Below are 16,609 nucleotides of genomic sequence, written 5' to 3' on the forward strand. Positions count from 1 at the left end.
CACCACCACCACCCGCTGCTGCTTTCCCCCCTTGGTGTCCATACGTGTGCCCTTTTCTATATGCGCAGACATACAATTTCAGGTAGCCAGTTGCATTAGTCAATTTTGGTGCAGTAAAAATCAATCTTCCAAAATCTCTGTGGCTTTCAACAGTTTTCTCTTTGTGCTATGCAGAATTCTAACAAAGCCCCCATGGTCTCCATCCCTTGGTGTTACTCCTGTGATTGTGTTACCTTACATGGAAAAGGGATTTTGCAGATTGTGCTGGGCTCCTTGCCCTCCAGGTCCAGCCCCTGCGTGTGCCTCTGTCCTGAGGCTGGCCCTTCCCGCCTAGCTCCTTCCCACACCACCCAGGGTCCCCAAGAGTGCCACGCCAGACCCCCTTATGGAGCTGGCAGTTGCACAGGCTCTGGCCCTGCTGGCTTCCTTGGGACCTCCTCTTTATGAATAAGTTGACTTGAAGATAAGGAGATTATCTGGGTGGACCTAACCTAATTACATGAACCCTTTAAAAGCAGAGTGTCTTCTGGTCAGAGACTTGACAGGAGGGAGATTCAGAGTGCTATTACTGGCTTGAGGATGAAAGAGGACACACTGAAAAGACCTGAGAACAGCCCCTAGAAACTGAGAGCAACCCCTGGCCCACAGCCAGCAAGAAAACAGGACCTCAGTCCTACAACCACAAGGAAATAAGTTCTGTCAATGACCAGTGAGCTCAGAAGAGAACTCCAAACCCCAGGGAGAACAGCTGCTGACACCTTGATCTCAGCCCAGTGAGACGCTGAGCACGGTATCCGATAGCCCCATGCCCACACATCTGACCTACAGAAACTGTGAGATGATACATTGTGGTTTTAAGGTGCTAAGTTTGTGGTAATTTGTTTGCAACAATAGAAAACGAATGCACATTTGTTCACATTTTGGTGGCTTTGTGTTGGCAGCTGCCAAGGCCCTGCTCAGCTCTGCTCCACGAGTCTTCACATTCTGGGACCCATATTGAAGGAGCTTCCATATTTGGGACATTCATATGACAGAGGGAAAAGAGCAAGTGAGATCACAAAAGCCCATGACGCCTCTTAAAGTATGTAGTGTTCATCACATCTGCTCACACTCCAATGGCCAAAGCAGGCCACACAGCCAGGACCAAAGGCAACGGGGCAGGATGTATAAACTTCTTATAGAAAAGGGGAGATTGAATAATATTAAAAAACAATACAATCTATCACCATGGACTGTTATAACTGTGGCCTAAATGGAAAGAGCAGAGTCTTTGGTGTCAGAAAGTCTTGAGCATGAATCTTGGGACCACCACCTTACTGGCTGTGTGACCACGGGCAAGTTAGGAGATTCCTCTGAGCCTTGGTCTCTTAAATGGTAAATACCTATCTTACAGGATTGGTGTGAATGCTAAATGTACCAATATGATGCCTGGTAGACACTCTAATACGTGCTGATAAATATTAGCCTCAGACTCTTACCTCAGGGATTAACCAGAATGTAATTCTTCCAAAGGGAGAAGTCAGGGAAAGGAAGCCACATCTAAACACACCTCCTTTCCCCCATTTTCCTAATAAAACTAATGCAGAGTCCAAAATATATAATTCCTTTATACACTATATCTCTTTGAATGTTGTAGTAACAAATGGCTTAGAGTAAAGGGAATATAATATTACTCTTCTGAATGGAATTGTTGAATGCAATCAATATCAGAGGTGGAATTACTTTATAATCACCTTTCTAAACTGATGATTCACTTAACAGCTATTTTTGGCTTATGAAAATGTTGTCATAAAGCCACAGTTGTTACAGTTGGAAAACTGACAAATCAAACAGTCAATAATACTTTGTCCTCAGACCATTTAGACTTTCTTTTTAACTTGCCCAGGTAGTTTTAAACACCATTTCAGGTTTCTAGTTCACAATTACCTCTTTTAAAGTAACTATTGATATTATTAGTTGTTATTTTTTAAGCCCCAATCCATTATTTGGGGTTTTAACTTTTTTTTTAATCACATAAAAAATAACCATCTCTCTCTTTCTCTCTTACACACACACATACACACACACACACAATTAGTACACTTTCTTCAGCAGAAGAAAAAAGTCTCGTCTCTCAAAAACTTATCAGATAAAGACAACTGCAGTCAATGGTTTGGTGTGTCTTCCAATTTTTTTTCCTGAATAGATAAACAGATAGACTGTATGACTGTATACATATACACATATATATGTTTGTATTTCTGTGTATTTATATATATTTCTTTCACAAAAGTGGGGTTATATATTATATTCTATTTTTAACCAGCTTTTCCATGTAGTTATATTCATATATACCATTGCTTTAATGATTTTGTTTAATGATTTTTAAAAATTTATTGTTGGTTGTATTGGGTCTTCGTTGCTGTGAGCGGGGGCTACTCTTTGTTGTGGTGCGTGGGCTTCTCATTGCAGTGGCTTCTCTTGTTGTGGAGCATGGGTTCTAGGCATGCGGGCTTCAGTAGTTGTAGCGCACGGGCTCAGTATTTGTGGCACACGGGCTTAGTTGCTCCGCGGCATGTGGGATCTTCCCGGACGAGGGATCGAACCCTTGTCCCCTGCATTGGCAGGCGGATTCTTAACCACTGCGCCACCAGGGAAGTCCCAATGATTTTATACTTATTTTTTAACCAGTATCTTACTATTGAATATTTATATTATTTGTTAATTTCCTATTATCTACTCTCTGAAACAGAGCTTCCACTAGCCCATATATATGAATTAGAGGAAGTCAGGGTGTAAGGCTTGCTGGCCAAAGAACCTGTCTGATTTCAGCCCTACTCACCCCTCTGATCAGATCCCATATATGGCAGCTCTGCTCTTAAATCTCCACATGTATACTGGAAATGTTAGAGAACAATAAACATAGAATCTCTCTCAGAATGGATGAGCCTTTTCTTGAAATTTCCAGCCATTCTGTATTATCAAGATTTGCCATATGGTATGTAACAGTATCCACATCTTGGTTTATTACCTGCCCCTTCTATGACCTGTCTTTATTGACCTGTTAATTTCTCTGTGAAAGGGCATCAAAAGTGATTAAAGTGCTAAGACTTTACAGGTCAGAGACGCATCGAGCACCCCCCCCACCCCCCACCCCCCGCTTCCTGTGTCATCACAAAGGTGCTCATGATTAAAGCACTCAGGTGATGTCTCTTTTTATATTTTGAAAACAAAAATGGAAAAAGAGAGCCTTGTGTTCTGATTCTTCTTTTGCTTCAGACCAAGAAAATGATTGCTCATAAAGTCCCCAAGGGAACTGGCAATAATGACTCTCAACAGCCCTGAATGAAGCCATTGTTATAGAAACATGACTGCCTTTATGGGTGAAACAATTAACATTTTTTTATACCACATGGAATTAAATGGAAGTCTCCATCTGCCTCTGTTAAGAGCTCCCTTTGGAGAGACTGGGAGCCAGTTAGCCAGAAGCCAGTGGACACTGACCTGTAGCCCAGACCCCTGGTCCCAGCCTTCCGTTGTCTCCTCCTGGGCTCCGACCACAGCTCTTCGCATGAAAGTGCTATTGTTGGTCTCTTCAGAGAGGAGCTGTTAAAGGAAAGGGAAGATTATTTGCAAGTGGGTAGGAAAATGTTCCAACCAAAGAATGAAATGATTAGCTTCCTTCTATATATAAGCACCAGCCCTGTTGCCAAATCTTCAGGCTGTAGTGAGGGAGGGAAAACAATGGCATTCCTGATGCAAGGCAGAGTCACCTGCAGCCACTGACCAATCACAGGTAAGGCCACGCTCTTCTTTACCCTGGGAGAGGATGGGAGGTGGGGAGACTGCAGATTTATCCTAGTATATTTCTCATCTTATTAAAAATCTTTTAAAATGGGAACCATTCTTTTTTACATGTATATTTTTATTGGAGTATAGTTGATTTACAATGCGGTGTTAATTACTGCTGTACAGCAAAGTGACTGAGTTATACACATATAGACATTCTTTTCTTATATTCTTTTCCATTATGGTTTATCACAGGATATTGAATATAGTTCCCTGTGCTGTACAGTAGGAGCTTGTTGTTTATCCGTTCTAAATGTCATGGTGTGCATCTACTAACCCCCAACTCCCAGTCCATCCCTCTCCCTCCCCGTCCCCCTTGGCAACCAGAGGTCTGTTCTCTATGGCTGTGAGTCTGTTTCTGTCTCGTAGATAGGTTCATTTGTGCCATATTTTAGATTTAAAATGGGAACCATTCTTGAATGGAGGGACTATGTAAAATGACAAGCCCTAAGGGGCCTAATTCTTTTTAACATGATATGACCCTTTAAAAGTGGAAGGTTGAGAGATTTGTGGGGTTAGCTGATCATTAATTTTTCCTGTATGTGAGGTGTAACTATGGCTCAAGAAAGTCTAGAAAGCTTACCACCATGCTATCGTGGTGAGCCTGAGGTCTGACAGGAATCTCAAGGCTCTGAGAGACGGCATCTTAACCTGATCTGTGCTGTATTATTTTGGAGGGGAGATCATGGGTTGCCCATTTCTTATAGACAACTTGACATTGTAGACAATTAGGAAATATGATCAGACAAATGGACGATTGGAAAAACGTGTACAGCAGGAGGATAGAAAGAGACCATCTGGGCATGCCCTTCGTTAGCTATAAGTTAGCTGATAGCTTTGTCCAAGAGATGGATGACGGGGCTGCAATAAGGGATGAGGTTTCCTCATTTTCACCTTGAGGAGAGACTTGAAGAACGGGAGCTGGTGGGTTTGCTGAAGAGCTGGGAATGTCTACATGAAAAACGGATGCCACAAAGGAAGGAAAAAAAGTGTTTAAACAATGGGGGTAGTGGGATGTGGAGAGGGACAAGAGTTAGAGGAGTGAGGAGGGAGAAGAAAAAGCAGAAGACATAAGAAAGATTTGCATTCTGAGGTCTTTCATAAACTCCCTGGCTTCTTACCTTTCTGTGTTGTCTCAGGTCTAACACTGTAAGTAACACCGCCCTTAGGAAGCTTCCTGCTCCCAGCCTGAGTGAGATGCCCTCATCGGGGCTCTTGGAGCTCCCGGTGTCCCCTCTTATTTCCAAGGGCTGCAATGGCCTAAGTTGGCTTCTCTGAGTGCCCAGGGGACTCTGAGCCTCGTGAATTCAGCGACGTGCCCGCTTTGCTCCTTGCTGTGGTCTAAGCATGGGGAACAATGCCAGGCGCATAGTTATTGCTCAAAAAGTATGTTGGGATGAAAAATTGCAAAATTTATTCAGATGCTTTTAGCATTTTCTGTAATATGTAATTTCTATGAACGATATATTTCTCACCATTAACTACTGTTTTCTATAATGAGTAAATTGATGAGAAACGGCAAATATAAAGTTCACCCCAGCCTCTCTCAGGATGCATGCTGAAAGGTGTCATGTGTTTGGGCAAGAGCCAGGGTGTGAGTGATGAGGTCAAAGGACATGAAGTGCTGTGTTAAGAAGCTGAAGCCAAAAAGGGGGGTGGAAATCAGATCCCTGCAGGTCTTTAATATTCTGCTAAGTAATTTTAGCTTCATTTTGTACCCAATGGAAAGGCATTGAGTAATTGTGAGTAGAGGAGTGAGAGGCTTAGATCTGAGTTTTAAGAAGGTAATGCTGGTAATTAGCAGGCTCCTAGAAATATTTGTTAACTGAATGGAGAAAATGATGACTGAAGGCTAGGGGAATCAGATAAAACGTGCTGTGACTACTTGGGAGATAACGGGAGATATGGTGGAAGGTCTCCCATTAAACGAAATTAGGGACTGAATCTGATCAGTCATTTGCTTTAACAAGTAGGGAATTAAGAAAAGATATATACACTTTCCTTAGTGATTATATTTTTAACCCAAGACATATATGAGTACTCCTCCAGCAATTGTATAATAGAGTGCCAAGGCCCTTCCTCTGAGTGTAAGTTTGCTAATTGGAATTGTATCATTTTTCTTTTGTGAGCCACACTCATGTTTCCATTTCTCTAAATTGCAGCAAAGAACAGAGTGCAGAATCTTAAACACATGTTTACAAACTTTTCCCAATTACGTTTGGTTCACCTTTCTCATACTTATTTGAATGACAATATTTTCAGCCACTCACTCTCACCAAGTCTTCCCAAAGAATTACAACTTAGTTTTCATAGGAGCAGCTCTCTTTCACACTCAGGTTTCATTGGTTTACATAATATTTAATTAAACGCTGTAACATATTGAAAAGTACAACTGCATTGACTGGCTTGTGAACAAAATACAACTGTTTCTTGGTAAGCATACAACTAAATTGACGGGACCAGGAAAGTTTAGTGCAGCAGACAATCTCCTACTAGTCTCCAGTGCTGAGTGTGAAAGAGGATCGGAAAGGGTTGTTAATGAGGTGATTTGGCTAATTGGGGATCTGCTAACAGAGCTTCCACTGTGATGGTGCGAGCTAGAGAAACAGCAGTAGAAAAACACAGGACAAACTGGAAAGACATCAAGACACCAGCTTTGGAAATAAACAGGCTTGAGTTCAAATTGTGACTTCATCACTTAGCTGTGAACCTCAAAGTTTCTTTTTTCTTCCATATAAAACAAGAATAATGCAGTGCAGTGAAAGATTGATTGGGAAAACGCAGCTAAGGTACTTAGCAGTGTGCCTGACACAAGTAAGTAATCTGTATGATATTCTCAGCAGCATGCTATGTTGAACTGAGGAAAGTGAAGCCTCCGAGATGATTCCCTATTGTCTCCCTTGCCTGAATAAAAGATAATAAGATTAAAAAGGTAATACCACTAACTGAAATAGGAAAACCAAGAGAAGAAATAAGAGAATTGGACATGTTTTCAGGCTGAGGGGAGGGAGCAGTAGCAAGAGAAATTTTTTTTTTTTTTTTTTTTTTTTTAAATAGGGGCTTCCCTGGTGGCGCAGTGGTTGAGCGTCCGCCTGCTGATGCAGGGGACATGGGTTCGTGCCCCGGTCTGGGAAGATCCCACATGCCGCGGAGCAGCTGGGCCCGTGAGCCATGGCCGCTGAGCCTGCGCGTCCGGAGCCTGTGCTCCGCAGCGGGAGAGGCCACAACAGTGAGAGGCCCGCATACCGCCAAAAAAAAAAAAAAGTCTACAAACAATAAATGCTGGAGAGGATGTGGAGAAAAGGAACCTTCCTACACTGTTGGTGGGAATGTAAAACAGTACAACCACCATGGAGAACAGTATAGAGTTTTCTTTAAAAACTAAAAATAGAACTGCCGTATGATCCAGCAAAACCACTCCTGGGCATATATACAGGTAAAACCATAATTCGAAAAGATATTGGGCAATTGGGATTGACATGTACACACTGATGTGTATAAAATTGATGACTAATAAGAACCTGCTGTATAAAAAAAAATAAAATAAAATTTAAAAATTTTAAAAAAAGAAAGAAAAGATACATGTACCCCAATGTTCATTGCGACACTATTTACAATAACCAAGACAGTGAAGCAACCTAAATGTCCACTGACAGAGGAATGGATAAAGAAGATGTGGTACATATATACAGTGGAATATTACTCAGCCATTAAAAAAACAAAAACAAAGTAATGCCATTTGCAGCAACATGGATGGACCTAGAGATTATCATACTAAGTGAAGTAAGTCAGACAGAGAAAGACAAATATCATATGATATCACTTATATGTGGAATCTAATTTTAAAAAATGATATAAATGAAATTCTTTACAAAACAGAAACAGACTCACGGATTTCAAAAACAAATTTATGGTTACCAAAGGGGAAATGTGGGGTGGGGAGGGGTGGGATAAATTAGGAGCTTGGGATTAAAATACACCCACTACTATATATAAAATAGATAACTAACAAGGACCTACTGTACAGCCCAGGGAACTCTACTCAGTATTTTATAGTAACCTATTTGGGAAAAAAATCTGAAAAAGAATGAATACATGTGTATGTATAACTGAATCACTTTGCTGTATGCGTAAAACTAACACAACATTGTAAATCAACTATATTCCAATAAAATGTTGTGTTTTTTTTTTTTTTTTTTTTTGCGGTACGCGGGCCTCTCACTGCTGTGGCCTCTCTCGTTGCGGAGCACAGGCTCCGGATGCGCAGGCTCAGCGGCCATGGCTCACGGGCCCAGCCGCTCCGCGGCATGTGGGATCTTCCCGGACCGGGGCACGAACCCGTGTCCCCTGCATCGGCAGGCGGACTCTCAACCACTGCGCCACCAGGGAAGCCCCAATAAAATGTTTTTAAAAAGATAATGGGAGAAAAAAATAAATGGATAGAAAGAGAAGAGAACCAACATACACTCTGTTCCCCCACTTGGAGATCCACAAGGCATATTAGCATAGTAAAGTCTCCTCTTGGGGGATAGGAGAGGCAGAAAGGTCATAAAGAAGGTGGAAAGAAGAGGTCAAAAGGCATTAAAGATACAATTCACACCCTTCAGTCCACAAATAGTAAGAGGTAAGATGGTTGGATACCTAATTGCTAAATTCCAGAGCCAAGTCTTCTATTCGGGAAAAAACTTCCAAATCTATACTCAGTCTCATTTCACAGACTAGATGTGTTCCAGAAAAACTGAGCTTCATACAAGTTTATTAAGCACATTTTCCCACAGGCTTCCATTATAAGAGCAAAGATACATTTCCTGGGAGAAGGACTAGACCAACATACAGTATATCATTATGTTATGATGAAAAGAACCCCCAATTTTTTCTGCTGTGCTGTGCAAGGAATGACTTTTCCCTTCCTGAGGTTTCAGTTTTCTCTTGAAAACAGGGATGATAATAATAATATTACCCTTTCTCAGGGTGATTATGGGGGTCAAATTAAACAAGTTATGTGAAAAGCCCTGTAGACTGTTACCATCCTGAGGACAGGAGCCATGTCTGTCTTGCTCGTCATGGTATTTCCAGCACGGTCTCAGGATTTGGCAGGTACATGGCTGGCAACCAGTATATTGATGTTGAATGAGTAAATTACTAGTTTATAAACTTGAAAGCCCTGAGCAAATTCTTTTTTTTTTTTTTTTTTTGCCGTATGCGGGCCTCTCACTGTTGTGGCCTCTCCCATTGCGGAGCACAGGCTCCGGACGCGCAGGCCCAGCGGCCATGGCTCACGGGCTCAGTCGCTCCGCGGCATGTGGGATCTTCCCGGACCAGGGCACGAACCCGTGTCTCCTGCATCGGCAGGCGGATTCTCAACCGCTGCGCCACCAGGGAAGCCCGAGGGTGCTGTTTTTTTTTTTTTTTTTTTTTTCTGAGCAAATTCTTGTTTGATGTTTGTTCATTTCTTTCTATATCTTAGGAGTATTTCATTGCAGTGTTCTAAGACTTTGATGTCACTGTATTTACTGTCAAATCCATTTTATGCAAGAAACAGCATTTTCAGATCAAAATAGTAGGACTGATGTCATCTCTGAATATAAGCAGTCCTTCCCAAGGAAGAGCCATTAGCATCCTTAACCTGTCCAAAAATAATATTATTAGCATTTATTGAGCACTTACTGTTCTATATGCTTGCATGTAATAACAACAAATCTTCATAAGTACCTTTGCTACAGCTAGTTTTGTTACAGCCATTACACAGATGAGAAAACTGAGGTGCAGAAAGGATATGTAACATCCAGACGATCATGGAGCCAGAATTCAAGCCAGGCTGACTGGCGTCACGGGCCTCACCCTTAACCATGGTGCCCTGTTGCCTCTCACAGTTCCTGACATTGTCTTTATTTTTCACTAGAGAAAAGTTCATCATGAACCAGCACTGGTCTGAAACCTGGAGAGCTGATTTATTTTACTTGAGGGTTCTTTTTGCCAGAACTATCCTTCCCTCTGAAGTCCCAGATCCCAGGAATTTCATCCACAACTTCGGATAAAAACGATGACTAGTTCTGATCAGAAGAAAATAATGTGGAAAAAGAAAAAATAAACACTGGCAGGCTTCTGTCTGTAAAAAGAGAAGAAAATCAGAAATATATACCAAGTGGGAGTAAAATCTATTCTATTAAAGGGGGAAATGTATCAGGAGCAAATCCTGAAATTAAAAAGAGTTAAATCAGTGGACTCAGGTACTAGTTACTGAGTTGTGGTGGACAACCCAGCAAATGTTACCTTTTTTAATCCACTAGAGTGAACTGCGCCAAGATCATGGGTGGAGCCGCACCAAATGGAGCCAAGGATATAAATGAGACTGAACCCCGCATACATGGGACCCTGCCTCCAAGTTCATGAACCAGTTAGGGCGGAGGTGGGTGTCATTTAGTGAAGAGCGGTGAGCAGTTCAGAAGCAAGACATTTCTGCTCTGCCGGCTGGGTCTCTGCCAGGCTCTGCTCGTAGCAGCAGACTGCAAGGCTGAAGGAGGAGAAGGGAACTTGTCTCTCTGTCTGCTGTCTCTGGGCATCCTGGCTTCTTCCTACCCCTTTGAAGGTCTGCCCAGCGATGTCTTTTTATTTTCCTCCACAGCAGTTGCAGTGACAATTGGTTGTGGTTTTCAGATTCCACTCCACGCCCAGCTTCCCAGGACCACTTTACCACCCCCTTTCAGAATTACCCCACCAGCCAGTCAGTGCCCCCTCCTCAGAGGACTGCTTCTACCGGGCAGGGCCCCTCCTCCAAGCTTTTAAGTTCTGATAACTCCAACTCCCATCTTTGTTCCTACAGCTGCTGCCTGCTGTTACCTCTGGCTTCCTTCCCCTTTGCATTTTCAGTCCTCGATACCCATTTGGTCAATTTCTTCATGAAAATGCCTGGTGTGTTTCTGATTTCCCGGCTGGACCTTGGTAGAACAGTACGCACGTCCATCTGTTTCTTTGATAGGTACTCTTCTTACCCCTCACCTGTCACTTGGTATTCGCAGATGTGCATTACTGTTGAGGGCTTCTTTGTTTTTGTTAATGTATGTGTTATGACTTACCACTTAGATAAAAAAACTGCTGGAAGCACAGAAAAAATTGACAGAGTTTGGATTCAGAAAGACGTAGATTTAAGATCTGGTTTTTCCACTTCACAAAATAAGTGATGCTGAGCAAATTATTCCACAATTCTGTATGCCACTTTCTCATCTCTAAAATGGTAACAACAATGCCTTCTTCATATTGATATCGAGAGGATATGAGTAGTGTGTGTGTGTGTGTGTATGTGTGTGTGTGTGTGTGTATCTATCTATCTATACACACACACACACACACACACACACACACACACACATATATGGTGACTTAATAAAGGCACTCAGCAAAGGGCTTTTTATTTTTTGGGCGTCTGTGCATGATTACCTAGGACACTGGCTTGTACATGGTAGGCACTAGTATATACCTGGTGGTGGTGATGGTGATTTAAGGTTTGTGTGTGTGTGTGTGTCTGTAGCATGGCATCTGACACTGCCTTGTACACAGCAGCTCTCAATGAATATATGTGGGTGATGACAAATGATGTAAGATTGGACTATTTGATTAATAGCCCATTACACATTACAATCTATTTGTTATGCGTTATTTACTAAAGAATAGACTGCTGCTCTGTCTGCAAAGAATTCCAGAGCGTGCTATTTGACCGAAGGTCTGTCTTACCCCTGTGGGCACATTACACATTGACCACGTATTAGTTCACTGTGTTTGACACAAAAGGTCTGTTACCTGTTCAAGTGCTCCTTCTATTAGGAAAGAAATGAAACTCTTTCTGGATGATCTTCCTTGAGGCAAGAAAAAGTCTGTGACTTTCATTACGGACTCTTACTTTCAATGAAAATGGCAAATGGGCACCACCAACAGTTCACAGGAACCCAGAACAGCCCTGAGGACAGCGCACCACGCGATTTGCTAGTAGCACAGCAGAATGCGAATTCCTGCAGCACCTCTGATTGTCCTTGAAGAGCCCCAAAACAGAGCTGCATGTTCAATCATGGGGAAGGAATGATAGAGACCCGGGCGCCCGGGGAGGGAGCACCATCGAACTCCGGCAGGCTCTGCTGAACTCCGGGTAATGTAAAAATGTCATATCGTCTCTGTAGCCCTCTTGCCTTAGATAAGGTCCATCACACATGAAAAATAAAAGCAGTTCGAATCCTTGGGGGTTTTGAGGCGAGCTTTCTTGCCTGTTTCAGTTAGTCTTTAGAATATATTTATATTGAACAACACCAAGAACAAATATCCAACATATTTATTTATATATATGTTTATCCAACATTCACATTTATATACAATAAACTCATTAAGAGAGACTGGACAACCGGGGCCTCCTGGCTGTTACTGAAGGGAAGATATGCTGTCAAAATGGGCTGGATCAGGCAAGCAACATTCATTTGTGATATATCTGAAAATAAGCAATGAACTCAGGGGGTTAACTCTGCTGGTATCAAAATTCTGCCCTCCCGACTGGTCAGGTCAATCAGGGACGTGTGCCTCAAGCACAGCGGTCCTTAATAAGCCTTAGTGCACATCAGGGGCCTTGGCTAGACACAGGTTGCAGGGCCCCACTCTCAGGTGGAGCCAATAAGATTGACTGGTTGATTGATTTAAAAGCATTTGTTCATGTGGTCATGGAGGCTGAGAAGTCCCAAGATCTGCAGTAAGCAAGCTGGAAACCCAGGAGAGCTGATAGTGTGAGTTCTAGTCCAAAGGCTAGCATAATTCGAAAAGATACGTGCACCCTGATGTTCACTGCAACACCGTTTACAGTAAGCAAGATACGGAAGCAACCTGAATGTCCATCGAGAGAGGAACGGATAAAGAAGGTGTGATACACACATATAATGGAGTAGTACTCAGCCGTAAAGAAAGAATGAAATAATGCCATTGTAGCAACATGGATGGACCCAGAGATTTGAGTGAAATAAGTCAGATAGATAAGGACAAATATCATTTGATATTGCTTATATGTGGAATCTAAAAAAATGGTACAAATGAACTTAATTACAAAACAGAAATAAGAGTCACAGATGTAGAAAACAATCTTACGGTTACCAGGGGAGAAAAGGGGAGAGAGATAAATTGGGAGACTGGGATTGACATATACATACCACTATATGTAAAATCGATAACCAATAAGGACCTACTGTATAGCACAGGGAACTCTACTCAATACTCTGTAATGACCTATATGGGAAAAGAATCTAAAAAAGAGTGGATATATGTATATGTATAACTGACTCACTTTGTTGTACAGCAGAAACTAACACAACATTGTAAATCAACCATACTCCAATAAAAATTTGAAAATTTAAAAAATTAAAAGGTTAAAAAAAACCCCAAAGGTCAGCAGACTTGAGACCCAAGCAGAGCCGATTTTTAAGTTTAGGTCCAAACGCAGGAGAAGACCGATACCCAAGCTCACGTACTCAGGTAGGAGGAGTTCCCCTCTTACTCAGCCAATTTGTTCTATCCAAGTCTTCAATTGATGGATTGAGGCCCACCCACATTAGGGAGGGCAATCTGCTTTACTCAGTCCACCAATTCAAATGTTAATCTCATCCAGAGACACCCTCACAGACACATCCAGAATAATGTTTGGCCAAACATCTAGGTGTCCGATGGCCCAGTCAAGTTAACACATGAAATTAACCATCACAACAAGGAATGCTGCTGCTGGTCCAGGGTCTAAACTCTAAGAACCACTGCTATAGCATAAACTGAGTCAGGAGTTGAAACCCAGCTCTGGCTTTATGCTTATCACAGAGCCTGGAACATTTGCAGGTGCTTAATAAAAAGTATATTGAGTGAGTGGGGAGTGAGGAGTGAGTTTGTAATAGAAGGAAGGAAGGGATGGAGGGAGGGAGGGAGCAACGATCTCTCTGTATAAAGAATCTCCAGTGGACATTAAGTGATCAAGATTCTTGTCTGACTGGACCTCACTTCTCAGCTCTAGGGTTTGGCCCAGATCCTCTCAGGTCTCTCAGGCTCTGTATTTCTAGGTTCATTTCTAGTTCAAAGTGGAAGTAATGCTTAAGGATTGTTTAAAACAAATAATTCACTCAAACAATAGCAGTGAGCATTTATTGCAAGCTGGTTATGTGCCAGGTACTGTACTAAAAACCTTATAGCATTATCTCATTGAATCCTCACAATAACTCCATTATTTCTATTTTGCAGATGAATAAACTGAAATCATGCATTGAGGAAGTGGCTGAGCTGGGATTCCAATCCCAGTTCCTTTGGCTCCAAAACCTTACACTACACTGTACCACAAACATTTGTGACATCCAATATAGGCAAGTCACCACACTATGGGGAAAACCTCAAGGCTAGTGCGAACTAGGATTTGAGTTTTTTTAAAAATACTTAAATAAATTTGGAAGAGAGGATTGGTCAAAATGTTACTACAGTAGAATGTAACATTAAAGACTAAGGCACTATGTATAGAGGTTTTAAAAGAGCGTTGAGGGCTTCCCTGGTGGCGCAGTGGTTGGGAGTCCGCCTGCCAATGCAGGGGACGCGGGTTCGTGCCCCGGTCCGGGAAGATCCCACGTGCCGCGGAGCGGCTGGGCCCGTGAGCCATGGCCGCTGAGCCTGCGCGTCCGGAGCCTGTGCTCCGCAACGGGAGAGGCCACAACAGCGGAGAGGCCCGCGTACCGCAAAAAAATAAAAATAAATAAATAAAATAAAAGAGTGTTGCATTTGCGATTAGACTATCGGGGCTTGAATCCCATTTTCGTCACTTACAGGATGTATTAGCTCGGCCAAGTTACATAATCTTCACGCCTCATTTTCCCCTCCATAAATACTTACCTCGTAAGGGTGTTTACAGCCTTACAGGATTAAATGAGTTAATATATGTAAAGCACTGACACAGTGCTACTCACAGGGCAGTTAGTATACGAGTGTTCATTAGTATTATTATTATTATTATTTTTTTTTTTGTGGTACGCGGGCCTCTCACTGTTGTGGCCTCTCCCGTTGCGGAGCACAGGCTCCGGACGCACAGGCTCAGCGGCCATGGCTCACGGGCTTAGTTGCTCCGCGGCACGTGGGATCTTCCCGGACCAGGGCACGAACCCGTGTCTCCTGCATCGGCAGGCGGATTCTCAACCACTGCGCCACCAGGGAAGCCCTCATTAGTATTATTGTTATCACATCCCCGGCACCTAGCTCCATGCCTGACATGTGGAAGCCTATATAAGTATAGAGTGAATTCCGAGAAGTCATGCTCTCTGGAGACTGTAGCAGTTATCCATATAGCGGTGATACTTCCCTATATAACTGTCCTTCTGGAGACTCAGCCTCTAGACAGCTTCTTCCTTTCTCAAGGCACTAATTTTAATAACAGTTATTACTACCTCTCAAAGTGCCTGCCTATTGCTGGCTCACTGATATTATATTAATATGGCTTTAATGTGCTGCATAAATACAGAGTAAGAAAATAGACAAAAGCCTGAAATTCACCTTAGATACCTGAAAATTTTCAGTTCTCACAGCTGACAATGATTGAGACTCTAAGAGATCTTTTAAAAAAATTTAACCAAGAACTTTTGAATTTGCCTTTTAATTAATACCCTGTGTGAAAATCACAGGCGATGACCTCTTGTTTTGCTTATCAGACCAACTGAATAAAAATCTCTGAAAATTCAAAACTTGACCCATACTTTCTTTAAAAAATGGGGCTTCCCTGGTGGCGCAGTGGTTGAGAGTCCGCCTGCCGATGCAGGAGACACGGGTTCGTGCCCTGGTCCGGGAGGATCCCGCATGCCGCGGAGCGGGTGGGCCCGTGAGCCATGGCCGCTGAGCCTGCGCGTCCGGAGCCTGTGCTTCGCAACGGGGGAGGCCACAGCAGTGAGAGGCCTGCGTACCGCAAAAAAAAAAAAAAAAAAAAAAAAAAAAAAAATGGAGTGTGGCCAAAGAATTCAGAGCAGAGCATAGTGAGAGCTGTGGTTTGTTCTCTGACATTTAAAAGTACACCTGAGCTCTTTCGCACAAGGGATACTGAATATTCAACAACACTCTGAAATTTCCAGTGCTGCTGCCTGCTTCAGCACTTTAATTCCTAGGATGTGCCAGGTTGCACATTAGCATTTAAATAGACAGCCCTGTCCTGCAGAAACCTAAGATTTATGCCACACTGTAACCGGCTTCAGCTCGTGCAGGGGCTGTGGAGTTTCTTTGCCTCCTCTGACGTTCCAACTTCTCTTTCAACTTGTGCCTTTGTAGATTCAGGATGATCAGTTGTCTGCAAGATTTATAACCAACAGCTTTGATGTTGAACAGATGTATGGTGTCAACATTCTGCAATTCAAGAAAATACTCTTTCTTCTTTAGGATGTAATGTTGTGCTTTTCTCCCTGCTGACGGCTCACTTTGATATAATGAAACAAACTTCAGTTCCCTGGGTTTTTCTTAGAGAGGAAAAATTTAAATCAGTCTTCATTCCAAGTCGGAACTTAATTTGGTATCATATCCCTAACTTCACTAAACCACCAGGCTAGGTCAAAAGGGCTCACTCTTCGTACACCTAAAATCCACAACTGCTTTTATGTCACAGCAGCAAATCCACAAAGTTCTAACTACCGGAGTGTTTTTATCTGGATGTGATTACCCACCTACTGAAATTCAGACTTACTACGCAACTTAAATCACATGTTTCTCTAAGGGCCATTCTATCCTTTGACCTCGAGTGTGATAAAGGTAGGTC

General features: G+C 42.5%; 1 protein-coding gene across 13 annotated transcripts in view; it reads right to left on the bottom strand.

Moving 5' to 3' along the window:
• The window catches only part of LMNTD1 (lamin tail domain containing 1), a 458,342-nt gene that overhangs the window by 194,574 nt on the left and 247,159 nt on the right, over positions 1-16,609 (bottom strand). For all 13 annotated transcript variants that reach the window (XR_010835782.1, XM_067008917.1, XM_067008919.1 and 10 more), the window contains one exon: positions 3,484-3,585. The gene's annotated coding sequence lies outside the window, so the exon portion shown is untranslated. The remainder of the gene's footprint in view (positions 1-3,483; positions 3,586-16,609) is intronic.

Source organism: Kogia breviceps, chromosome 12, assembly GCF_026419965.1.
Source record: "Kogia breviceps isolate mKogBre1 chromosome 12, mKogBre1 haplotype 1, whole genome shotgun sequence".
NCBI lineage: Eukaryota > Metazoa > Chordata > Mammalia > Artiodactyla > Physeteridae > Kogia > Kogia breviceps.